A 25,610-nucleotide genomic window follows, 5' to 3' on the forward strand; every position below is an offset into this window, starting at 1 on the left:
CACTTTCAAAGGCAACAGATAACTGCGCCATATTCCTGGCTGAGGAATCTAATCCAACAGCTTCCTATTTGGTCTTGTGGAGGCAAAAGGTGGTGGTGGCGGCGAGGGGCGTGGATTCTGCTGCTCTTTGAATGAACCGTTCCTAGTGGCAAATCTCAGTTAACACACAGCACTGGGGCGGGAGGAGGGAGAGAGACCTGGACACCTGTTATCTCCGACCATAACGTAATCCATATAACCCTTCACCCACCAAAACTATTTTAATTAATCTAAAATGCGTGCATTGTGTTCTGTACAAACGATACTCTGCGCTCTCCATCTCCCGCTTATCATTTAGCTAGGAGAAATCTTTCGGGGAGTTTTAGGGAGCGGGGTGGGGTGGGGGTGGAATCGCAGTGAACACACCTGTTCTGTTTGCGTGCCAGGATCAGAAGCTGCAAACGACTCTAGGTTCCCTTATTTAAAACCAAGTACATAACAACATCAAAACAGACGCTCAGAAGAGCCCAGTCCGCAAAGCCCGCCTAATCCAGGCCCTTTAAATTATCTTGCCCTGAAGTTCTCGCGCTCCGTTTGAATTTGCTTGTGAACCCCAGTCTTCCCGAACTTCTCGAGCTGCTTTTTGTTCTCTTCACCCTCGATATTTACGAGATCCGTGGATTTCAGGTGCTTCCTCTCTCCGATAACAAGCGCTCCGGAGGCTGATATGCACAGAGAAGGGCGAGAGAGGGGGAGATTTGAGGTTATGAGCAAATAGTTATTGCACCCTTCTCTCTGCCCACTTTCCAACTTTTTTTATATAGTCTGTCATGCTGCCTAAGTTCCACGGTTTGCAGAGAGAGTGACACGTCTACAGACGCTGACGGGGCTGTGCGCTCTTACCTGCGAAAGGAGATGTCACCACAAGACTGCTGCCGGAAGTATGTGTGTTTCATTCTTAGTCCTGTCAGCACTCTGAAGAGCACAGCTGTAGCCGATTTCCTTCTCCCCCTTTCCAAGCCTGTCTGAGAACTAAACCCCCCCCCCTTGCTTTGGGGCTGCTCCCGTCCTCAAAAAACTGCATCCGCTCCCTAGCTTTCTGTTAAGCAGGAAACCACCAACGGTCGTGTGGTTGGTTGGAGTCCCTTTCTTGCTTCGAAAGCGGAAGGCAGGGGCTCCAGACGCGGGAGGTGGGGTGGGGACACTCGCAAAGGACTTGCAAAGTAACTAGTCCGCATTAAGCAACATCTTTTTAACAGCCTACCCAAACCGCCTTGGTAATCATCGATATTCAGGATTAATTGACGCAGAGTAGGAAGGCAACAGCTTCTGCATGTCGTGTTAGGACAGCCCCAGTGACCTTTCCCTACAAAATAAAGGTGCCTGGAAGTCAAAGGTGTCTGGCTGTCATCACCCCGCCCCCACAATCCGGTCGCTACATCTGAATATCTGAAAGCATTACCTGTTGGATTTCTATGTTACGTCGCTGATCATTGGCACGGGAGTCCGGACATTGGAGGAGAAATGGCAAGGCTGAAAATGGCTGCTAGTCTCACTTGTCTTGCATGTTGTGTGAGGTTCCTCAGCGGCTCTTGGAAGGAACTCAGGACATGCTCGAGGGTGGCACCCTTTCTCACGGGTGCCATTTAGAGAGGGAGGGGGGTTGGGTGTGCTCTGCAATAACAATTCCCTCTGTGCTTCATGGATACTGTTAAATCCTGATTCTGACAGCAGGTTCGAGCACTAAGGGAAGTCTGAAACCACTTCTCTGGGGAAGGTCAAGGGGAGATTCAGAAAATCATACCCTTCTCTGCCCAAGGAAGTGGTTCATTTCTCCCATGTTAACTGGTTGCTCCACCTGTTCCAGGCTTGGCACAGATCATCGCGTTGCCTCGCACAAAATCACTTTTGTCTGCCGTTGAACCGGTCCTGGGGCTTTTCTTTCTAATGAGAGAGAGAGAAAGGACCAAGAGCGATTCCTTTTCTCTTTCTCACAAGGCTAGGCTCTGACTGCCAGTGCCTACACACCATCACAATTTGAAGCACATTCCCACTACCACAAAAGATTCCTGGGCATTGTAGTTAACCCCTCACAGAACTACAATTCCCAGCAACCTTAGCAAACTGCAGTTCCCAGGGTTCTTTGAGGTGAGGGAAATGTATTGCATTTGAGAGGTATTCAAAACTGTGTTAAGCTGATCAAAAGTTTCACTAAATCTGGGTGGACGAATCCATGATGTCACAGAGAAGGTGGGAAAGGGCTGCTACTGGCGTCCAGTGCTTATATAGATAGGTAAACTGATATTCACCGAAACCAACAAGTCCTGCCTTTGGGAAACCCGGCTTCCTCCTAAGCTCAGAGGCAGACGCTGGTTCTGGTTAATACAGCAAGGGGATTTGCATACCTTCTGCATAGTCATAGGGACAGGCTGGTTATTTCTTCTCCTATTCCACTCTCCCTCACCCCGCTGTACGATACTCCCCTCCAGGCTGCAGCCAAGTGGTAGCACGGATTTGAGGCCTGGCTGTCTACTATCCTATGCAGATTCCAGATTCCGTCCAAAAAGACCCCCCGAAGATGTGGAACAACAACAGCCCCTGGGGCAGGCGCAGAAAGGAAAATCATAGATGCGGCAAGCGGTGGGGAGTGAGGACAGAGTCGTACCAGGCGTTGCAATATCGTAACTGCATCAGTGCAAGGCGAATGGTCTTCGTAGAGAGCAGAAATACGTGAACCGCCTTGAGATCTACGGATGAAAGGCGGTATACAAATTTTATTAAGAAGAATAAGAATAAGAACAGGGGCTGGATTCTGGGCATGCAAAGGAACCCGGCCCTGACATGGCCTTCTCCTGCAAAGAGCTAAGCACCAGAAAAGCAGGCAGAAATCACTCTTTCTAGAGAGATAATTTTTCCAACAACTATAACAGATAATAAATAAAACAAACATAAACGTAGACAGAGCACTAACAAAGTTTTCCACGCAACTGCAAATACACAGACGCGTTGAATCTTTACCTAAATCAAGGCAATGGTGTTCCATAGAAAAGAGGACTTTCCTGGAGATATTAACCATCCTTGATCATGTCTCCCTCCTAACTGCTGGAACCCACTCTGTGTGTGTGTGTGTGATTTTAATCTCGCTTTCCAGACTGCTGTACTCCCTCCGAAAGCAGTTCGCTTCCATTACAGACGCAGACTTACGAAATGAGAGAGTGGAAAAGGTCAAGCAGCGAGCAGTTTAACGATGCCGGGTGGGGAAAGTGATGAGTTATAAAAGAGGCATCTCTCGTCCAGCTGGGGCCTGGTTGTTGTTGTTGTTGTTGTTGTTGTTGCTTGCACAGGGGTCGGGTGTCCTGTGACTTTCTGCTGGGTCTTAGAACTGCGTGCACTGGCAGAGGCCAGAAGTCACATGACCTGCCACCGGCCCTTGAAGCAAACAGGCGAAGGATGCTGCCGGACCAGGCCAAACTCAGAGCTCTCGCCTTCCTGTCGGCTGCAAGGATTCCAATTCGACTGGAGTCGCTGTTCCTTCCTGACTTGCGTGCATCAGACTGTGGGGCTGTGCCGCATCCCCAATACTTGGCGCTTCCTTAGGTAACTTCAAGCGCCTCACCTGTACCCGGTCTCAATAATCTCCTAACAACCCTGTAAAATAGACGAATGTGATTTTTATAATGCTCCAGTCTGGAAACGTAGCTTGCCTCAGGTCACAACCTGGATCCTCTTCATATCTTTACTTACAAGTAAGCACCGCTGCGTTCAGTGGAGCATATTCCCTTGCAGTTGCGAGATCAAGGCCAGGGGTGCCAACTTGAATCAAATATTGGGGGGGGGGGCAGATAAGCCCTGCCCAACATAATCGATCACATGACGTGGCACACAAACAGCATTTGAATGGGAATTCCCCACAATTTTTGAGGGAACCGGCCCCCTAAAATATTTAATTGGGGGGACAAGGGACCATAGGAGTTTGTTCCTATGGGTAAGGCTAAAGTGAGAGTTGAACGGCGCGGATTAACCGTTTCCTCGCCGCAACGGGAATAAATTCCATTGGAAGTAAGTATGTTTAGGGTAGAAGAGATTGCAGCCTTAACCGACCCATCACAGCCAGTGCTGGACTGAGACCATAAAACTCACTGCAAAATCTTGGAGCAATCACTGCCTTTCAGCCTAACTCACCTAACTAGGAACACAGAAAGCTTCCGTATCCTGAATCAGATCATTGGTCCTGCTGGTTCTGTATTGACTATGCTGGCCAGCAGTGGTTCTCCAGACAGGGGCATTCCCGGGCCGATCTGGAGATCACAGATTTGCAGAGTTGGAAGAGACCACAAGGGTCATCTAGTCCAACCCCCTGCAATGCAGTGGGGCACCAACCAACGACCCTGAGATTAAGAGTCTCACGTTCTACCAACTGAACTATCCCTCAGAGATGTTGGGGACTTGAACCTGGGACCTTCTGTATGCAACCTTGACGCTCTACCACTGAGCTACAGTCCTTCCCCTGAGTTGGTGCCATCCACAAAGATAGTAGGCTTTGACGTGCCACAGACTTCGCTATCTTTTGCCACGTTTAAGCTGGAAGTGCCTACCGGAGGAGGAATAACAAAAAGCAAAACCGCCGCCATCTACTGTTTTTGAATGAACTGTCTTCTTGCCATTGGGGTGGGGGTCCGGATTCGCTTCTAAAGAGCGTCCCTAACTCCATTCTCTAGCAACCTCTCAATACTATGCATGTCGCTGTATAGTCGATAGGTACATCAGAAAAAGCGGTAAGGTTTTTAAGAAAATCTCTGATCATTAATTCCTAAGTCCCGCTGCTGCTGCTGCTGCTTCAACAACAACAACAACAACAACAGGTTGGTGAGTGTTGCGTAGATCTCAAATGTGATCTTTTATTCGCATAAAGTGACGACATTTTGGGCTGCGGAACTGGCCTCTCGTTCCGGCATTTCACTAGTGGAAAGTGCTTACTCTCCTGCAAGTCCTTACAGGGTCCCCCTCCCCTCCACGGACCGCAAACACCTTCCTGAAGGGCGGGTGACACCTCCGGAACATTATGGGGTGTAAGTAGCGGCAGCGAAATCTGCGGAAATTACATGCGGATCTCCGCTGGACTTGCGCAAATCCACCGTTGCACACAGCCCGCTGAACTCAATGGGGCTTCGTTCTGAGCAGACCCGCGTGGGATCGCACTGCACAGCTGCAAGCCCGAACTCGCTAACTGGAAAGAGGCTGGGAGAGAGAGAGAGAGAGAGAGAGAGAGAGAGAGAGAGAGAGAGAGAGAGAGAGAGAGAGAGAGAGAGAGAGAGAGACTTTCCTGAAAGGTCGCCTACGCAGCCAGGAAAAGCGACTTCTCGACGTGCCAGGGATTCTTTCAAAGGCAAGCGGGCGTTTCCTGGACCTCAGTCGAACTTCCGCTGCCTGTTGCGGACTTTGATCTTCTGCAGACTTTTGATTCTGACTCGCCTTCGGAAATCGCCCAGGCCACAACAAAGGGAGCCTGGTGGTGCGTGGAGCTGTGTGTGCTTCGGGGAGGCGAGGGGGGACAAAGACGTAGAAGAGACGGTTCACTTCAGCTTCGATATTCACAAAAGCCCTCAGTAAATTGTAACTAGGACAGAGGAAAGATAATTGATTTTTTCTGGCGCTCTCTCTCTCTCTCTCTCTCTCTCTCTCTCTCTGTGTGTGTGTGTGTGTGTGTGTGTGTGTGTGTGTGTGTGTGTGTGTTCTCGTCTCTGGGTTGTAGGAGGAAAGGAAAGGACCGACTTTCCAATTATTTTCAAGAACTGATTTCCAGGGAAGTGACTGAAGAAATCCAAAGCAATTCCCGCAAGGCGCTTAGCTTCCAGTCCTTTGCACACTGGGGCAGATTCAATTTCAGTGCAACGAGGACCTTCTTTCGAATATCGGTGTCTCTCAGAGGACCCATAATCAGGAATCAGCTGGGAGAATCCTGGACCCGGTTTCCGGGTCAACTCCGTCCTAGTTCGGGAACAGTGAGGTGGGAGTTGGGGTGTGTGGCCCCGAAAGCTCATCCTTCCAGGGATGCGAGGGTGACTGCCCCTGAAATAATAGAATAATGGAATAATTGTAGAGTTGGAAGAGATCACAAAGGTCATTTAATCCAACCTCTTGCATTCCTGAAAGAGTCCTGCGCTCCTGGTCGGAAACCGCATTTGTGGTTTGCAGCTTGCGGCCACTCCGAGTATTCCGGTCCTACTTGCTTTACCTCCTCGGTTGAGCGGAACAAAGATGTGTGTTTTACACAGCCAAGGCTATCCCTCTGCTTTCCGAAGGACAATTGTTGGGTTTGGGTAACGCTACTCGCACCCTCTAGAACGAGTTGCCCCGCCCTGACAAAAGAAAAACCCTGACTCAGAATTAATGAAATTATTCGAACCCGGGTACAGCTGCAAACCGCTGGATTCTAGAGGTCTGCCGGCAGCCCCAGTGTCTTGAGCACAGTCTCTTTTCTGCGAGGACGTCACTTTAGACCCCTTCAGGTACTGGTCGCGTTATCTTTGCTCCAAAAAGAGAGGTGCCTGAAAAGAAAGTCTACCTGGAAACTCCGCTACCCGCCTTGAAAGCCTTGTTCACTCATCTCAAGTCGGTACATAATTCCTGAGGCTGTGATATCTCAGAGATGGAGAAAATGTCCTCTGTGTGTGCTCAGAGGAACCTTTAGTCAGATGCCAGCCAGGACTCCAGCACTAGCTTTGATGTCAGAACCTGCTCTGATACTGAAAGCAGATTTTGGAGCGTATCATTTATGCAAACTTCACCTCCTTTAAAGGAAACTATTATTTTAACAGGCTACAGTAAGTTTATGCACTGCTTAGAGATCCATGCTGGTCTAAACAAGCAAGAACCACTGTTGGTTCAAAAGCCACATTAGGGCAACACCTTCATTACGTGCCCAAATGTCACAAAACAACACGCAAGCTTTCGAGTTTTCCGGGGCTCTTCGGCGCCTCGCGCGCTATTTCGTAGCATTTTTATTAGCCCAACAGAGGTCTTAGATGATCTCCCGCATTTTTTCAGCAGCCAACACGGCTACCTCCACGTTTTCTGCTACTCCTCCTTTTTGCTGTTGCAGTTTCTGAAGCTGCTCTTTTTGTGACAGCCTCTCATTCCCAAAACGCACCTCCCTCCCGGGATTAGGTATTTCCGAAGTGGGGCAGGAGGATGTCTCGTGCTATGTGTGCTGCGTGGTAAAGAATAATTCCAGGTACATTCCATAGGTGGCATCGTGCTACTAGAAATGGTCTCTGCGCGCAAAAGCGAGGGAGCCGCCGAACCAGGCGCGAGAGCCGCTTCGTTTCAGCAGAAACTTCTCCGCTCGCCTTGAGGAATAAGTGCCACCTGGTTAAAAACCACACAAGCAGAGGATGGGTGGCCATCTGTCTGAGACTCCTCTAGCTGAGATTCCTGCATTGCACGGGGTCCCTTCCAACGCTACAATTATATGATTCTATGGCCGCACAATCGACCCTCCACTTAAACCAATGGGGCTTTCGTTGTCTTCACACCAGAACCTACGGCCTGATCTTCGGGTTCAGTGAGATTTACTCCCAAGTAATTGTGTGCGTTCTTGGACGCCAAACGCTCCTTCATAATCCTGATGTATTATAATTTCAAATGAACTATTCATCCGGTTGTAAATGCGTCTTGAGGGCACTTACACCTTAGACCCATTTATTCGGGTTTAACTCTCCCGTTGGGCTGTGTGTGCCATTTTTCTCCTGGATCTTCCCTTCTCTCAAAAGTATTATTATTATTATTATTATTATTATTATTATTATTATTATTATTTTAAGTACTTCACATATTCTGAGTTTGCGCAGTGTGTGTGTAAAATCGCAGCCTCTGAAAGCACATGGAAATTGTCATCCACACAAAATCGTAGGAGCTACAATTTCGTGTGTAGGTGATGAAAGAGGCGATGACTCTCAGGAATCTGGGGCTCAGAAAGCAGGGTCATCCATCGATTTTCACTGTGGTCTCCTTCTGCGCCCCTGTAGTCTGGAATCAGTAATCCTTTTCTGCCCAAGCAGAAGACACGCGGGTGAGGACTCCGATCTGTCTCTATCCCTTTCCCCGTCCCTCGAAAACCAGGACACAAGAGAGATTTGGCAGAACACGTTGGGTTGCTCCAGGTTCCAGGACGTCTGTGCTTCCATCAGCCGCTCCCTGGGCAGAAATACGACGGGGATTAGAGAAACTGGTCGGCCAGGAGAAGTTTGGGCGTGTCGTGGGGGAATGAATGGAACTATGTGTGCACTCACTGGCGCTGTGGTCAGGAACCGAAGCTGATGTAGACAGAATAGCAATGTGGCAACTGGGTGGTGGGGGAAACCTGCACCCAGGGGGTTGATGTTGGGGGACCCATGCAGAGGCGCTTGCTGGGCTGCTGACCCTCAAACCACTGCGCCCCACTGCAGACTGCCCGGACCTGAGCCAAGCCCCAGTGGACCTCTGCCTTAGCGCCAAGAGCGGCTTCAGGAGCCGCGCAGCGCCTCGCGCAGGGAAGTGGAGTCCAAAGGAGATCTGGAGCCCACAGCTGGGGAGATGCTTGGCCACGCCATCCTGTGGGAATCAGTGCCACTACAGTCAGTGGGGCATGCTCCCTAGTAAGTGTCTTTAGAACCCCATCCTAAGCCACGAGCGCAAAGCAAAGGCCACTCCGGCGCCGCCGCTGCCGCCACCCCCGAAATAAATAGAGGGCTGGAAGCCGAGCGATCTTTGACGGACACCACCCAGAACATGACACCCATCAGTTCCTTACACACACACACACGTTTCAGGCTCTCCCGGCTCTCCTCTCCTTCCCGCCACGGAGAGAGGAGGAGGCTATTTCAGCCACCGGGACCCGCAAACTCACACAGAAAAATCCTTGTGAGATAAAATTGCTCCATTCGGAGGCGGTGCGGGGCTGGAGTGTGTGTGTGTGTGTGTGTGTGTGTGTGTGTGTGTGTCGGCGGCTGCGGCAGCGAGCAGCTTTATCTGACACTCTCCGCCTTGCAAGGACGTTTCACACAAAACGCCTTTTGTTCCCGTGGACGGCGGCGGCAACCCCCACCCAATTTGCCTCGAAACACAAACATGCGTGTTCCTCGCAAACCAGGCTCGGCTCTCCGCAGCAACACTGTCCTTCCCCTCCCCCCCCGGGACAGCCAATGAAAGGTTGCCGTGACAGGCAGAGAATCTCGCCCTACGTCCATCCCCACCACCTCCCCGGTCTTCTTCTCGGATCCATTTTGTCTGAGCTACACACACTGAGCCATATTCGTGTTCGGGGAGTTGTTTATCTTCCCCGCCGGGTTCTGGAAAGAGCCAGCAAAATCCAGTTGTTCATCAGGAAGGGAGGGAGGGAGAAGCCCCCTGAAATGGACCAGAATAATCTCTCTCTCTCTCTCTCTCTCTCTCTCTCTCCCTCCCTCCCTCCCTCCCCCCCCCTCTCTCTCACACGTTTGCCTCTTTAGTTCCTCAGCTAGGGTAAAATAGCCCTGTTGTGAGGGGGGGGCGCCGTGCATTTGCATGCAAGTCCCCCCAGCCCCAACCCGCAATCTCATTCGAGGCACATCAGCTCGCTGACGTCAACAGAAGAGAGGAGGAGGAGGAGGAGGCATAAATTGGAATCTGACAGCTGTAAGGAGGTGTGACGGCGGCAACTCCTTCGCCTCGGCTAGGAGGCGAGCCCTTTCCAGGCCGCCCCTTAGGCCCGCCCTCCGTTAGTGTCTGCCTTAATTTAAACCGCGCAAGGGAAGTCGCCAGGATTTGCCCCCCCATCTGTTTCCAACAACACCCCCAACCTGAAACGCGAAGCAAAAGGAGAAGGCGATGGGAAAACCAGAGTGCCCCTGAGCACGTACAGAGTGCCTTTCCTCCCATCATCTTTATACCGCCACCGCTATTCCACAGATATCTGCCACGGCCAGGAAAGAGCTTCCAGGCAGGCAAGAAAGCCGTGCTGTGTTGCGGGGGGGGGAGGAAGCCCACCCCTTGGCCATTAGATTGGACAAGTACGTGTTCCGCTACCCACCCACCCCTTTTGAACGTCATGCAACGTTGGTGAGCCAGAGGGAATAAATATTATTATTAATTATTATTATTATTATTATTATTATTATTACACACGGCTCCCCAAATTGAGTGGCCAGCACCACTTCCTTCTCAGATAGGGGGGATTCCCTCCTCTCCTCTCCACCACCACCCCCAGCAAGCAGGTCCCTCCAGGGGTGCTCAGGTGACTGCGGCACGAGGGAGTCCTCAGGAGCTGCAGCCCTGCCCCTCCCTCCCTCCCTCCTTCATTTTGGCAGCAGCGCCCGGATCCGTGCCTTAACAAAAGCCATTACTGCGTGCGAAAGTATCTCCCGCTCATTTGCATTCCGCCCCTAATAAGCAAGCGGAGGATTTGCAGCAGCCTGCACTTAATAATAATAATAATAATAACCCGGGAGATGGGGGCGGGGAAATACGGCAACCACATCTGTGTCTCGATCAGCAGCAGCAGCAGTTCCTGCAGCCACTGCAGCCCTGCCCCTCCCTCCCTCCTGCCTGGGCACCGCGCTGCTGCTGCTGCTTCACCCGGCCTCTGGCGGCGGCTGTGCTCGGCTCTGGCATCGATCGCCTTTTAACTCGTCTCGGGCTCGGGCGGGAGAGGGAGAGAGGGAGCGGGCGCGCGAGGACGGGGGGGGGGCGGTGCGCAGGGCGGGGGGGGGAGGGAGGAGGAGGCGAAGGCGAAAGCGCCGAGAGAGAGAACAAGGTAGATACTGTATTTAGGTTCATGCCCTTATATGGTGACGAACGCGGCGCCCTGCAGACTAGCTGCACCATAAAAGGAAGCGGCGCGAGAGCCTCGGGTGAGCTGTTGAGCGCTGATTGGTGCGCCCGTATCTCGGCAACCGGGCTTCAGTGGTGGAAAAGAGCCGAGGATTCTAACCCCGCGCGCCTTCCCCTCCCTCCTTCTCCTCCCCCCTTTTTATCATCCCCTCTCTGCCCCCCCCTCCCGCAACCCACCACAAAGTCAGCAAAGGCAAATATGGTGGGAAAGAGGGGGGGAGCCCCGTGCCCGCCTCCCTTCCTTCTCCTCTGACATGTCGCCTTCTTGCAGCTGAAATTGCCAATTTGGCCCCCAGCAGATAATGGGTTTCCACCAGCACCAATTCCCCCTCCCTCCTTTTCTGCTCCCTCTCCCTCTCCCACCCCCAGCTCTCTGGCCTGCGTAAGTCAGAAAGAGCGTAATAATAATTACAATTAGCTGCGCAAAGAGATGGCTTCTACTGGAGTGGCTGGGTTTGGAGCTCAGAGACTCTTGTGTGTGTGTGAGGGGGGGGGAGAGAGAGAGGCGGGAGGGATGGATAGGGAGACAGATAGATCTAGGTGTACATGACGGATGGACACGTATGCCTGAGTGATGGATGGCCCAATGAATACCAGGCCTTGATGGATGGGTTCAGCAGAAAGAGCGGAGGATGTTCACATTGGTTAGAGAGATTTCGGGGGTTGATAGATGCAGAGGAAGGGGGCAGGTGGGCAGAAGGGCAATGGGGGAAAGCTGCGCATTCCCTCCTACGCCAAGGGTCGTTGTCAGCATTGCACAGGTGCAAGCCAGTTCGCCCCCAAATGCGCTCTCCTCGGAAGTGTGATGCATGTGTTTCCGCATACCTGCTCCCCGCATCCACACGTTTTCACACGTACCCTTACTCAGCTTTACGAACGTGTGGCGCAATCCTGTTGTGCATGTTTATACCAGCAACCAAAGCCGGGTGGATTCAGAAGGGGCCTACTTCCGTAAAATTTGAAAGGGTAAGATTTTGGCCTCGGCTCGTCTCATTTTTAAAGGGAGCCACAACCGAGGACAGGATTAACTAAGATCCCAAATCCAATTTGCTTAGGCTAGCTAGCCACAGAAGGCCTCGCTGCCTTATGGACAGATGCGTTTGAGACTGGGCTTGTCTCTGGATGACCTGTGAATTCCTAGGAGCCAGAAAAATCCGGTCCATGGGGGCATTACGCGGCATGGACGCCCGTTTTGTGGGATGCTGCTGCTGCAGAAGATCGTTGAACATTCTTCCCTTGAAATGAAAGGGAACACTGAGGAACATGGAAGACTTTATTTCCGCCTAGTGATCTGGCGGGCACCGCAGTGGTCTCTACCAGCAGGGAGACAAAGTGTCAAGAGTCTCGATTCAGCAGCACGTGGCAGCCAAGGACTGGAGCGCAGGGCTGAGATCCGCAGACCTTGGGCACCGTCTCCCGAAGGGCGCAACATCCTCAACATCTGCATTTTGGAAATGTAGGTGACCACTGGCCAGTCCTCTAGGTCAATAGGTGCGCTATTAAAGGCGTGTGAAGGAAAACGAAATAAACGGCGTGGGGGGGGGGAGCCCTAGCGCTTAAATCCTAGTTTGAGCTCCTACTTGATCCGCGGCATTTTGTGGACGCAGAACATGGGCGGAGGTGCAGAGACTGGAGGGGAAACCAGTTTTACAAGGAGAGGGGGGGAAAGTAGAAAGAGGAGAGGATTCATTCTTGTTCAATAAATAAATACCGGGGAGCGTTTCGTTTTTAAGAGACAAGGAGACGCTTTTGTCTTTTCGGTGGCAGCAGAGGAGCAGGGAATCTGCCATCTTTGCCTGTATCTGAAATGGCTGCTGCGGTTACCATGGGGGCCCTTGCGCCGCAGTGGCTCGTCGGCTGCGGAAGAGGCAGCGTGGTAGATGCGCCAGTTAACCTCTCCCGTGCCACCTCAGCAATCCTGGACTCTGGGGTGGGGGACGAGAAAGGCACCCGCAGCCCCGCTCCTCCCTCCTTCGACTGCGCTCAGGCTCCGAAAGACCCAGAGGTTTCCAGGGCGAGAAGACACCCTCCTCCCCACTGGCCGAGGGATCGCGTCCAGCGTTAGCTCGCCACTTGCTTATGGCCTGCTCGAGGGTAGGGGAGAACTAGGGAGTCCGCAATGCCCGCTGCTGCTGCTGTTGCTGTTGAGCGATCAATCCGAGCCCGGCCTCCGAGCCCGGCGCCGCTTCCTCTCTGGCAGCTCATAACAATGTAGGTCACCCTGCTGCATGAGATTTGCAGGCTGGGATTGAAACGGCTCGCCTGGCAGCCCGGAGCTCCGAGCTGGCCTCGCTCAGCAGCCGGCTCTGCACCACCCACACAGCTCCTTGGTTCAGAGATCGCTGCTGTGGCGCGGAGGGAACCAGCCACGACGAAGCCCTGGTTTGTTTTTTTTAAGAGGCGTCTCAGGAGGCTGCAAGCTGGAGCTTCCGGCCCCCCGAGCTGTGCCAGCTGCCCAGAGCTCGCTCGCAGGCCCACCTTGGTAGCCAGCCGCAGCTGAGGCCTTGCGCCTGGGAGCAGGTGCAGCAGGGGAGAGTAGAAGCATGCCTTCTTCCCGGAGCGCAGGGATCGGGTGGCCCCGCTGGGGCAGGAGCGCAAGAGGCGGCCCACCAACGCCCTTGTTGTGTGTGAAGCCCCTGGCCTGGTACCCACTCTCTGATGCCCCTCTTAGCCTGGCCACCGCAAGGCGCCTCGCCAATAAAAGACTCTCCCTCTGGGGAGAGAAAGAAACGGCTGGCTTCCTTCCCCTAAAGTGCGCGGACAGGCAGCATTTTGAAGGTGCCCGTGAAGATGTGATGGCAGCTGGAGAACTCGCCCGGCAAAAACTGTCGCCGGCAATGGCATCCGTGTCTAATGTCAGCCGTAGATTGTCGCTGACGTGGATTGTCGCCGACCAAGCGAGAGAAAAAGGTTGAGACCTCCCTCAAGCTATCCTAATCCTTTGTCGGAAGTGCAGGATCCCTAGGAAACACGCCTCATTTCAGAACATTTGCTGTTTCGTGCAAGGAGCGCCCGAAATTCCGCAATGGAATGAATTCTAAGGGAAGGCCCGTTGCTCAGTGCTACGTATCTACCTGGTTTCCACGCAAAAGTGTTGCTGTTCAGTCCCCGGGATGCCTATCTGAAACCTTAGAGAGACGCTGCCGTAGCACTACCAGCTTCCGATATTTCTTTATTTCTTTGGCTCACGTTATTGTCTCAAAAGCGAATCCCACCCACCGTAAAGGTCTACGCTTCTCCAAAAAGCACAGACAAAGCAGTTAAAACAAAAGCGCCCGTAGGTAGATCTTCCTTCTGCGCCTGACCTTGGTTTTGGCCTTCATATTGAAATCAGCTATAACTGGAGCTCAGTTCTTGCTGATGTCCATATGAAGTTCAGCGTGAAGGTCGGATTCAGTTTGAAAAATTCGCTTACAATATCGCCCCAAACTAAAACGCAAGCAGACAAAGACAAGGGTTACCAAAATAGACGCTGGTCCCGGCTGCAACCGTTTGGCGCTATTTTCTCTGTCCCACCCCATTCACATTTATCTATCTGCTTGCCTGCCTACAGTGAAACGTCACCCAGGACACATTTTTTGGGAAACTCCATTGATTTCAGGATTTAGAATCGGGGCTAAAGGCTGTGGAGACTTAGGGTTTTCAGCTAGGGACCAGAGATGAAGACGCTGCAATTCACTCGCCGCTTCCCCTGGAGTTGTAAGTTTCAGGGAGACGTCGGAAAAACTATCCAGGCGCTTTGCAAATGGCCAGTTCTGAACTGCACGCCACAGCCCTTTCCCCACTTGCCAGGGAGCAAAACCCGGGAAGCTTCCCTTAGACTAACACGCATGCTGTGAGGATTGTGCCACCTGCGCACACGCGACACGAAAAGGAGCCTCATTCGCGAGCTCAGTGAGTTTGGAATTGCTGGCGGCGGCGCGTGTGTGTGTGAAAGTGAGAAAGAGACACTTGACGTGGACGAAGCAGATCCCACACCTTGCCGAAGTATCCAAACTGCGGGCATTCGATGTTTGCCTTCTGCTTCGGTGTCTGCACTCCCTTGGCATGCATTGGCACGTTGCTTCCGCCCTCCACCCTCCACGTGCTCCTGCCCGGCCGCGAGAGGCGTGTTCCGAGCTCTGCCAACCTCGCCAGGGCCGATCCCGCCGCGGCTGCATCCACACGCCCTCTCTCTCTCCCGCGCCCGCCCGCCATGGCGGCTCCCTTCGCCAGCTTCAACGCGCTTCCTTATACGGCTGGCGATCCGGCGCTCGCCTCTTTTTAGACCCTTGACATCAGCGCCTGTAGCCGAAGCCCGACGCGCCTCGCGAGAAACCCCCCGGTGTCGGTCTCCTCCTCTTGACCTGTTTAATCCCGGGTGAAATACCACCGCCTAAAAAGGCTTTCGAGGGTTTATTTGGTTTCTGTCTGGAGATACGATTATAATATATACACCCACTCCTCGAAGGGAAGGGGGGGGGGAGTCTGGGTATATGGCTGCATATACCATGCCACTTTTACAACCCTAACCGCGTTTGCTCGGAAGCCTCTCCTTTCTTTCCATAGTTTCACTTCCAAGGAAGTGTGCGCAGGATAGCAATCCCCGTGCTTTCGATGTTTCACACGCCCTAGTTCAATCGTGGGATTTACTCCCATCCACCCCCTTAAAAAAAGAAAAATAATCGGATCGGGGTGAAGCCCCTTCTTCCCCGCCGCACCCCGGTGAGGTAGGACACCACTTCTACTCGTGATTCACAGACGAGAGCCAACTGAGTGAGGCTAAGAGGCGGCGACATCCCCAAAGCTAGAAGGATTTCTTCGAAGCCAGCTCCCAGTCCTGAAGACTTGCTCCGAAATGGCACTACTCCCAGCTTGGTTTTGCTGTTTTGACAGCGGATTCGGATTCCGATATTATACCTGCGTTTAGACAGGTTGAGAACGCAGGAACCGAAGTTTCGTTGCTTTTTCGCTGGTGGTAATCCAAGGTCCAAGCAGATATTTTGCAGAAGTAGACATTTGTTCTCTCATCCGATCACCAGCAACTCGGGCAGCTTCGCACCTCTGCACACCATACCCCAAATTCACAAAATTACACTCCCCACCCCGTGTTAATTAATCTACAATGTGCCGCCTCTTGGTGTACTTTTCCTATTGCTTACAGACTAGAATCCTTAATCGGAGGGTATTCATTATGGGGGAGGGGAAGGGAAGGATCAGTCACCCCAGTTGTGGGTGAGGGGTGGGCAACAGGATGGTCAGTATGCAGCTAAGGTGCAGTGCTGAACATACCCGCGAGGAAATAAGCCCCATGGACCGCAGTGGGACCCAGCGCAGAGGCTTAGGATCGCTCTGCCGCGCTCCCTTCTTGCGCATCAAATGAGTGAACCAGCTGAGAAGGACCACCCGCCGGCCCTGACTCCTTCTCGGTCTCTCCCAGCCCTGAGGCAGGTTCAAGACCTGCGCCAAGGCATGTGCCGTCTGTCGGCCCCCCGGGGAGGTCAGCTCAGGGCCCTTGGGCGTTTGCTGCGGCTCTGGCCCAAGCTCTGCTCCGGGTCTAGGGCAATCCCGGAGAGGTGACCTGGTGGATCCCTCGGGGCACTAACTGCAAGGCGGCAGAAGGCACGCTTGCTTCTGCCACGCAGCAGAGCTGCCTCCTTCAAAGTCTTACTGTCCAGAGGCTGAGCCGGGGGTCGGGTGGGGAGGCGGAAGGATTCTCCTCTTCCAGGTTCCAGAAACAGCTGGGGAGGAGGAGAGCCTGGTGGGGATCGGGGGAACGAAGGAGCAAGAGCGCAGCTCGGATCGCTCCTCTGGAAAAAGAAAACCGAGTCTAGGCAGCCATTTTCTGATGTTTTTCTGCCTTTAGGATTGGATCACGTTGGAGAAAGAGGAGACGGAGCGGGGGGAGGGCGCAGGAGCTTCGGGGGGGGGGGCGATCCTGCGGCAGAAGAGGCAGGGGCTGCTGCTGCCAGGCGTGGTGGGTTTCGGCGAGCCGGAGCGGCGCAGGGAAAAGGGCTTTATGTGCCTCTGCCCACCCCTTGCCCCGCCATTTTGTACTTCGCCAGCTTTTCCCTAAAGTAGAGAGAGAGAGAGAGAGAGAGATGGGTGGCCACATGGATCCTTCGCGGCTGCTGGGGAAGAGAGAGGCACCCCCCAGCTCGACTGCTTTCTCTGCTGTCACCCCTCTGGTCCTCATGCTGCGGCGGGGAGGGGTGGAAAGAATGAATAGAGAAGCAACAGGCTCGGACCTCCGCACACTCAGCCCCGCTGATCGGGGTCCCCTGGTCTTCTCCAGTGCGAATTTAGAGTGTCCCCCCTCCACTTTGGGGTCAGGCCAGGATCTTCAGTCTCCACCATGGCGTAACTATAACACCCGACTCTCCCGACAACCCCCCACAAATATAAACCCATCCCACGCCTTTGCTTCGGATTCTTTAATTCCGAATCACTGCCGACTCTGTTTCTGCACCCACAGCCACCAAGGCCGACGGGACTATGGGGTGGAGAGGATGGAAGGGGCGAACCCCTACAGCCTTCTTGGGAATTCTCAGCATCCACTGAGATACAGTGGTACCTCGGCTTACATACGCTTCAGGTTACATACGCTTCAGGTTACAGACGCCGCTAACCCAGAAATAGTACCTCGGGTTAAGAATTTTGCTTCAGGATGAGAACAGAAATTGTGCTCCGGCGGCGCAGCGGCAATGGGAGGCCCCATTAGCTAAAGTGGTGCTTCAGGTTAAGAACAGTTTCAGGTTAAGAACGGACCTCTGGAACGAATTAAGTACTTAACCCGAGGTACCACTGTATATTTAAAGTACCCTTATAGCACTTGAACAGTCATAGCTTTCCCCCAAAGAATTATGGGTGCTGACCTCGAGGAGCTTTTATTCCCAGCACCCTTAACAAACTGCAGTTCCCAGGATTCTCCATGGCTGTTCCAGCGGTATAAGACCGCTTTGGGTGTGTGCCGCGTGGATGTGATAACCCAAAACCGCGAAGAATTTCCCAGCTGCAACTTCTCCCCGGCTTCTAGCCGGTTCCTCCTGGCCTCTCCAATAAGTCACCTGCTACTCAGCTCCTCGGGCATGAGGGCCAGGATGGCACCCGTTGCCAGCGCAGAAACGGGAGAGTTTGAACGCCGCCAAGGGCAGCCGCACTAGCTCAGGCTCGGCTTGCGAACAGGGTGACAGTTCGAACCCGCTTCTCCCGTTTGAAAGCCTCCAATATTGCACCACGGAAATGAAAGAGAGTGGTGGTCTTGGTTTCGGTTATCCGACCCCTCCGGAGAGTCCAAAGCAACGCTTAGCCTTGGCTTAGCCTCTTCTCAAATATGCTCACCAAAGCCTTCTGTTGTCTATATGCGTATCTAGACTTCTGTTGTGTATATGCGTATGTGTGTATGTTGTATATATGTGTGCGTGTATATATATATTTTCTGTTGTATGTATATATGTGTATATATACACAGAGAGACACGTCTCCATCGCAGCCATTATGTCACATGAGGCTGTGGGCGTATGGGAAGGAACTGGGCGAGAGGGACCCTTCGGAGACCTTTGTCACCGTGAGACACAAACCCATTGGACTTCGATGCCGATCTCTGGCGGGGCTGCTGAGGCCCAGCTCTCAGCGTGGGGGCTCGGCCGGGAATGAGAGGAGGCGGGCGGCTTTCACACAGGAACCCTTCAAAGCAGGATGTCTCGCAACTGAATTCCCTACTGCACCGTGTTTGTTTTGCCTCTCCAAACCAGTCCAACAGCTTCTCATGTGCGGCCGCACAAGTGCCCAGGGTTATTTATTTAATTTTTGCTACATATTGGTTGCATGCCTTGGCACGACCGTGCTGTATTACCGATGCCAACACCAACCCTGCCAGATCCCCATTTTTAAACTCCGTGATCCTTGGATGCCCTTCCCACGCGGGGCAGGGTTATTTGGAAATCCACGCGTGGGTGCGCTAAGAACACGCGGGGAAGGCTCTTTCTCTCGCTCCCCTCCTCCTTCTCACTCTTCCACCCCACCCCACCCCACCCCGCCGCCGCCCGGGGGCTGGTTTGAATATGGCCAGGCATCCCTTAGCTAGTCCAAAAGGGGCGCGTCGCCCCTAGGGAGAGGGCGCGCGCAACAGATCCGATAATTCCGCTACAGCAGGCAGAAATCTGGTGTGGGGGAAGGGGGGAAAGTGTGTGTGTGTGTGTGTGTGTGTGTGTGTGTGTGTGTGTGTGTGTGTGTGTGTGTGTTGGAGGGGTGGGGTGGAGTGGGGAGACTGGCGACACGAAACTGCAAGCCTGGTTTTCGGATTGATTGGGGAGCAGGGTGGCGCCTTCATTATTTCAGCAGAAAGAGGAACAGAAAGAGAGAAAGGGGCGTTTTGCAACGCTGCATTGCAGGGTGTTGCCAGCACAGAGGCAAACAGGGAAGGAGGTCCGTAGTGTTGCAATGCAGGTGCGGGATCCCCTTGCGTGACGACGGCGAGGCTGGGCTGGGCTGGGCTGCGGGCGAAAAGGTACCAAGGCAGGCTCCCCAAGGCCTCCATTTCCCCCAAGCCCCTTCCTCCGGCCATTTGCTTCTCTGTCCATTCCTGATGCTTCTGCTTGGATCTGCGGCCATCCCTTTCCAGGTGGACGTGACAAGGTGCTGCCGGAAGGTCCAGCGCCGGTACTGTTTCCGATCCACACGGACCGGCAGCGTCTAAAAAGCGGAGGCCCCTCCCCCCCCCCAATCCTAAATATCTGGCTTGGAGATACACTGCGCTGAATTCAGCCAGTTTTTCTCCATTCCTCTTCCCACCCAGAACTTCGGGAAAACGGAGGAGGGCTAGAAACGCGGTCCTCGAACCTCAGGCAAGACACAGAAACACGGCTTGACAAGACCACTTCTGAGTGCAGCGCCATCCTATACACGTCTCGTGAGAAGTCATCCCTAGTGAATTCCAGGGGGATTTAGCTCGCAGCTAAATGTGGAAAGAGGCGATTCTGAATTCCTTTACTGAGTCGGTTTTTCTATCTCGAGAGACGTCTCGGCGGTGGGGATTTCAGACTTTTGGGGGAAAGGAAACGCGCTCGACCTCCCAAGGGGATTGATGAGCAACCACCATCCACTCGGACCGGTTAAAGTTAAGCCGAAATTGCATGCGCAAACGATTCCAGTTGCCGCAGTCTCAGTTCCTTTGTTTCAGAGGCTCGGATTCTTCAGCCTTCTACTGTATGTTTTCCAAGACCTTATGCTCAAATCCACTGGGTGATATTTGACCATTCACTTGCTTCCTTTTGGGGAACAGAGAGAAAGAGAGACTCATTCATTCAGGGTGGGGAGGAAGAGATGACCTCCCCCATCCTCCGAGCCATGTTTCCTAGGAAGCAAATGCCATGGGTTTCTGTATGGCCATCCAAGGAACCGGGCTGAGGGACGCGCTTCTTCACCAAAGGGTTTCTCGGCTCTTGCTTATTTACTTATATGCCGCTGCTCCTCCAAGGGCCTCCGGGAGCCACACACGACCGTACCTTCTTCGTTTTCCCCTCTTAACAATCCTGTGGCGGTAGGTTAGGCTGAGAGCGAAGGACTGGTACTAAGCGACCCTGAGAACTACATGCCCGAGTGGGTTTTTTGAAGCAGTTGCAGCCCAGCTCTCTAAACAGAACATCTTAGTGGCGTGCTCTTAACCAAGGAAGTATGACTTTAAACGCAGTTGACTTGCAAATTACCAGATCACCAGTTACCGATACAGCAGATACTTGTACCTGCTTACTCGGAAGTCAGGTCCACCACGTTCAGGGGCACTTATTCCCCAGTAGGAGAGTATAGGATCGCAGCCCGCAATGAGACCTATTATCGATGGGACTATCTATGGCTGCTCGACTAGAGGAAGGCTGCGGTGATCCTAAGGCTGCGATGATCCATCCTATAGGCACTGTTACATAGAAGCCAGTCTCACTGGGCACACTGGAAACACGCATAGCTTCTTAAGGATACTCTTAAAGTAAACCACAGGGGTACATCAGTGGGACCTTCCTTTTGACTCAATAAGGTTAGGATCGGGCCAACACAATCTTCTAGACACGTGGCGTGGCAACATAATCGAAGCCGAGCGCTCATCGGCGACCTGAGAGTGTAAAACGGGCTCTTGCTTGGCCGCCAGTTCGACGTCATTTTCCTCGGGCTAAGGACGTCGAGGGATCCCTTTCCCCACCGGTTATATGAGTATTTATTAAATTATTATTTATTAAATGACACTGCAGAAGGAAAACGGGAGCTCTCTGAAAGGTCTTCCTTGCTGCTGCAACTATCTCTTGTCCCCGCAGCTGCTGGGCCATTGGGAACGACTGAATCCGGTTTAGCGGGCCCGGGGTCTTCCAGCAGCCCGGCCCTTCCCCCTTCTTCAGCAGGAACTCGAGCAGCCTCTGATCATCCGCAGAGCTAGCGAGGCCTTGCCGGGCACGAGGAGTAGCACGCGCAGGAGGATCGCCAAGGCTGCAGCGGCCGACCGGCTGCGCCAGATTCGCCCGGAGCTCGCCGTGACTCAGGTCTTTGTTCGCAGATCCTGCAACAAGGGCAGCTACAGAAAGTCAGCGATTCGAGGTAGCCTGGATTCCTTTGCGCAGGCGCAAGGTGCCACGTGGCCCGATCTGGATGAGCTTAACACGCGCTGCGGCGGATCCTCTTCCCGCTCCGCGCGGGCTGATTCTTGGAGCTGATTTTCTCTTCCTTCGCCGCCGCCCCGCCTCCTCCTTAGAGTTCATCCGAGTGACAGCTTCGTCCCTAAGATGCTGCGCCCACGATGAAGCTCAGGGCGAAGTCCTGGGAACATGTGAGGTCGAAAGAATGTTATCACTGAACATGCACAGAGTACAGTCAGCCCTACAGGGAGATTAGGGGATACTAAATCTGTGTCTAGTTTGAATTCCGGTTTGCTTTGCTTGCTATATTAAGAGCTGTGTTCTTGGGGGCTGATAGCGACGCCCCCGCAGGGTTTTCCAACACCACCGTGATCTTAGCCATAAGGGACCCCCCCTCACTTTCAACAGGGCTCTCAAAGAAGTGGGTTACTTTAGCATCGTATTGGCCAACTTTGGACTCTGCAAGGAAGGGACAGTCGCCTTCATAAAGTCTGCATGAAACATTTTCACCTTGTTGAACTAGTTTTTCGACCTATTTACAAAGCGGGGGGGGGATGCCTAGCTACCCGCCTCCACAGTCCCCTGGCTTCATTCCTCGAAAGAAGGAGTCCGTTGCCTGCCAAAGCTGTCAAGTTATCCGGTCGATTTCCAAAGATCGCCCCACGTGCCCCCTTTCCGCTCCCGCGCTGCCCAGAGTGAAACTCCGGCTGAGAGTCTGAGGGCTTCGCATCGCGTCTTGAGCCGGTGGCTCTCCGCGCAATTACGCGTCGTCCGCTCCTCAAGCCGGCAAACGGCTATGGATAGAAATCGATTTCTCTCCCAGTCACGGGTTTAAGCGGAGTTATATGGATTAGATTCAGATTTATTATGATCGCGAGGGGGTTTTCTTTTAGCAGGTAGTTGTTCTCCTTAGCGGAATCGTATGCGAAACGCGCTGCTTCAGATTGCATATGAGATCATTTCCCCCATCATAAAGAGCTTGTTGTCTTTTATCGAAGTTCTTTGGAGCAGCTGAGAAACGCGGGTGTTTTGTTTTCAGCAGGGAGCTACAGTGCTTCGAGTTGAAGGAGAATCAGATTTGGACTGGGACTCAGAGAACGTTTAGAAGTGGAAATCGCCTTGTGCTTGTGAAGCTGAGGGTTTATTTATTTTTTTAACCACTGGGAAGCTAAACGCTGTAAGTAGAAAAGGGGGGAGGGCGAGGCAGTAAAAATAAAATATGAACCGAGGTGTTGGTTCTATACGATTCTACGGAAATAGAAGAATATCTTTTCAGGGGGCTATGGATTTGGGATCGCCAAAGCACCTGAGGGTTTAAATTAATAACCGCATAAAGGAATCCTATGGACTTGGACATTGGAAAACTTCATAGCATTTGGAGATATCAGGGTTTGCTGGGAAGATCTGCGTTTTCTGTAGGAAGTGGGTGGAGATACCTGATTGTTCAGGGAAAGACCTCAGCTTTCAATTTCTGTTTAGGATCTGCCTTTTGTGATTTATAGGACCAATAAGCTAACCTGCCAGAGGGAATGAATGGCTAGACAGGGACCACTGCACTGCTAGTTTGGTCCTTCTGTGGGCCACTAGCCACGCCTGCAGGCAAAACTAGCAGAGTTGTGAGATGCCCCTTGAGGGATGTAACGACCACACAACCTTTGGACCAATGGTCTTTGGGACCATCCATTCAAGGTGAAGAAAATTGTGTAAGTGGTTTAGGTCAGAGGCAGGGGACATGCTACCTCCTGGTACAACATGTGGTTGTACTCCAACTCTCATCAGCCCCAGCCATCATGGCCACCGGTTAGAGATTATGGGAGTTGTAGTTCATCAAACATTTGGAGGGCCTCAGGATCCCAATCTCTGCTTTACAAATTAAGGTGATACTTAATAGCCAGGAACAAAGCTGGTAAACAGAACAATGCAAGTCATCATCTTTCTTTTCTCTAAACACTTCTTCCAGATTATCTTCATTTTAGCTGAGGCAAGTGAAAAACACCTGTCATTCAGATTTTAGGCATCTGGAAGAGGAAGTGTCATGCACTCTGTTGCAATAATCTAAGAACGTTGTTAGTTCCCTTAAATTAAAACAGAAATATATTTACAGATAAAGAAATACCAGATTAATGTGGAACACATTATTTGAAATAGCAAGTGTGTAATATACTGGAAACAAGTGTTTGAGTCAAACAGAACTGATTCTCAGACCAGGTGCCTCCTTGTTGTTGTTTTAAATGGATGACCATCTAATAGGTGCAGGGACACTGTAGTCATGTATTTCCTACACCTAAAGGGGTTGGACTGGGCAACTTCTGAGGTCCCTTCCAACCCTATGACTCTACAAACGTACATGATATTTTGCTACACTGCTGTTGAGCTAGACTTCCTGCATATTGATAATGAAAAACTGTACAAACAGCTGATAAAATGCGTGCAGCCATGTGTGCAGTTTTGGCAAATCACCAACTCAAGGTCAAGTTTTGAATCCTAAAATGTGCATTTTGCATTTGAAACACATTGGACCTTACAATACAAATTGACCTTCGGATGCTGATTCACACATAAGGTTAAGAATATACACCATGGTGTTTGAAATGGTTCCTTTATTTATATATATTAATACCCCACTTTTCTTAGACAAAGTGGTTCTGGATCCTTTCCTGTTACACAACATTTAAAAATGATATTTATATAACAACAGGATAAATAAATAAATGCTATAAATTCCAATTGCCTTCATAAAGCTCACGAGAATGCTCCCCGTAGTTTGAAAGCATCTCTTCCATACTCTTGTTGCATGATGTTTTTGTGGGAAAATCTGCAGTCAATATGACAATTATGTTTGCTAAATAAGTATGTGAAGGGGTTAAGACTCTCAGAGTTCCTGTATTCCAGTATTCATATCCCCTATTTCCATGTAGTGGGAAATGGAATGAAGGATCTTAACCTTTTCTCCTTCCTCTTTGCTTCAGTCATTATCTTATTTTTAAGACAGTGATGTGAGCTGACGTACAAGCCTGGCTCTGCTCAGAACCCAGACTCCACTTCAGAGACTAATTTTGCATTTTAAAACTAAGAAGTATTTTTACCTGTATACTACTTTGATGTATTTGCTGCCTGCATCAAAATGTAAGTAAACATTTTTTAAAAATAAACTAAAATGTGTGGTTCATTCTTAGCAATGGGAAAAAAGAGGGGAAGGTCAGCAGACCTCAAATAAACAGGTATAAAAATGTATGATTGACCAATTCCAAGCTTCCAGTAAGATGTAAAAATGCATAAGTGTTTTGACTCTGCTAAAAGGGTTTCACAGTCTGTTTACTCTCATATTTCTCCCATACATGTGGGACAGGAGGCTCAAATTTTAATTTACAGATTTAAGGGCACAATCCTCCTTGAGATTCTGCCAAGTCTAGTTTTATATTTATAGAGCATATGTAAAATATTTAAAATAATTTAGTATTCAATATAAAGTGAGTTCTTGCTAATAAAAGTTTATTGTACAGTAGTTGAATTTTTTCCATATAGCATCCGCAAAGACATTTTGGAAATTTTTGACATTTGGTGTGGCTAGTCATTTTATTGATACTTTTCAAAACCTGCCTTGCAAACTGAGCAAGCCTGTACTGTAATGGAAGAGTAATGTAAATATTCTAAATCAAGATCCTTGATGTGAAGGTTATAAGGAGAATCAGATTACATTTTATTGGTGTGATAGCCAGTGCATCAAATTGCCTTATGACTGGATCTGATTGAGGCTTGATCAGCCAAGAATTCACTCAACAGCTATCCTGGGTAAATTTCTAAGTTTTGGTCTCTGTCCCCATAAGCAAAATGGAAAATATAACTTCCATCTGCAAGGTTGTATTTTATTATAGTTTTTAATAAATATATGTGAACTGGTAATAATGATAGCAATTGACTAATTAATCATCGCTGAAGAGATTGCTATTTAGCTTTCTCATCTCAGCCGAATCCCATCTCTTCTCAAAAAAGGCATTTATGATACCCACCATGTTATCATTAGAGTTACCCTATGAGAGATAGCGCTTGACCCAATGTCACCTAGAGAGTTTCATGGCTTAATACAGAACTTGAACTCAGGTCTAACTGCAGCACTCTTTTTGTTATAACATACTAGTCTATTAGGGACATTCTCTGGTCTCTGTTTTTGTGAGATATGCTTTA

The 25,610-nt window shown here is 51.2% G+C and overlaps 2 long non-coding RNA genes across 2 annotated transcripts in view; one reads left to right on the plus strand and one right to left on the minus strand.

The window, feature by feature from the left end:
• The window catches only part of LOC308579917, a 194,010-nt gene that overhangs the window by 62,847 nt on the left and 105,553 nt on the right, over positions 1–25,610 (plus strand). The window lies entirely within an intron of this gene.
• LOC308582202 lies at positions 506–1,777 on the minus strand. Its single transcript, XR_014005552.1, has 2 exons — positions 1,442–1,777; positions 506–701 (listed from the first exon to the last, which is right to left on the minus strand). It is a non-coding gene; the product is annotated as an uncharacterized lncRNA (long non-coding RNA).

Source organism: Podarcis bocagei (genome assembly GCF_964188305.1).
Source record: "Podarcis bocagei genome assembly, chromosome: 2".
NCBI lineage: Eukaryota > Metazoa > Chordata > Lepidosauria > Squamata > Lacertidae > Podarcis > Podarcis bocagei.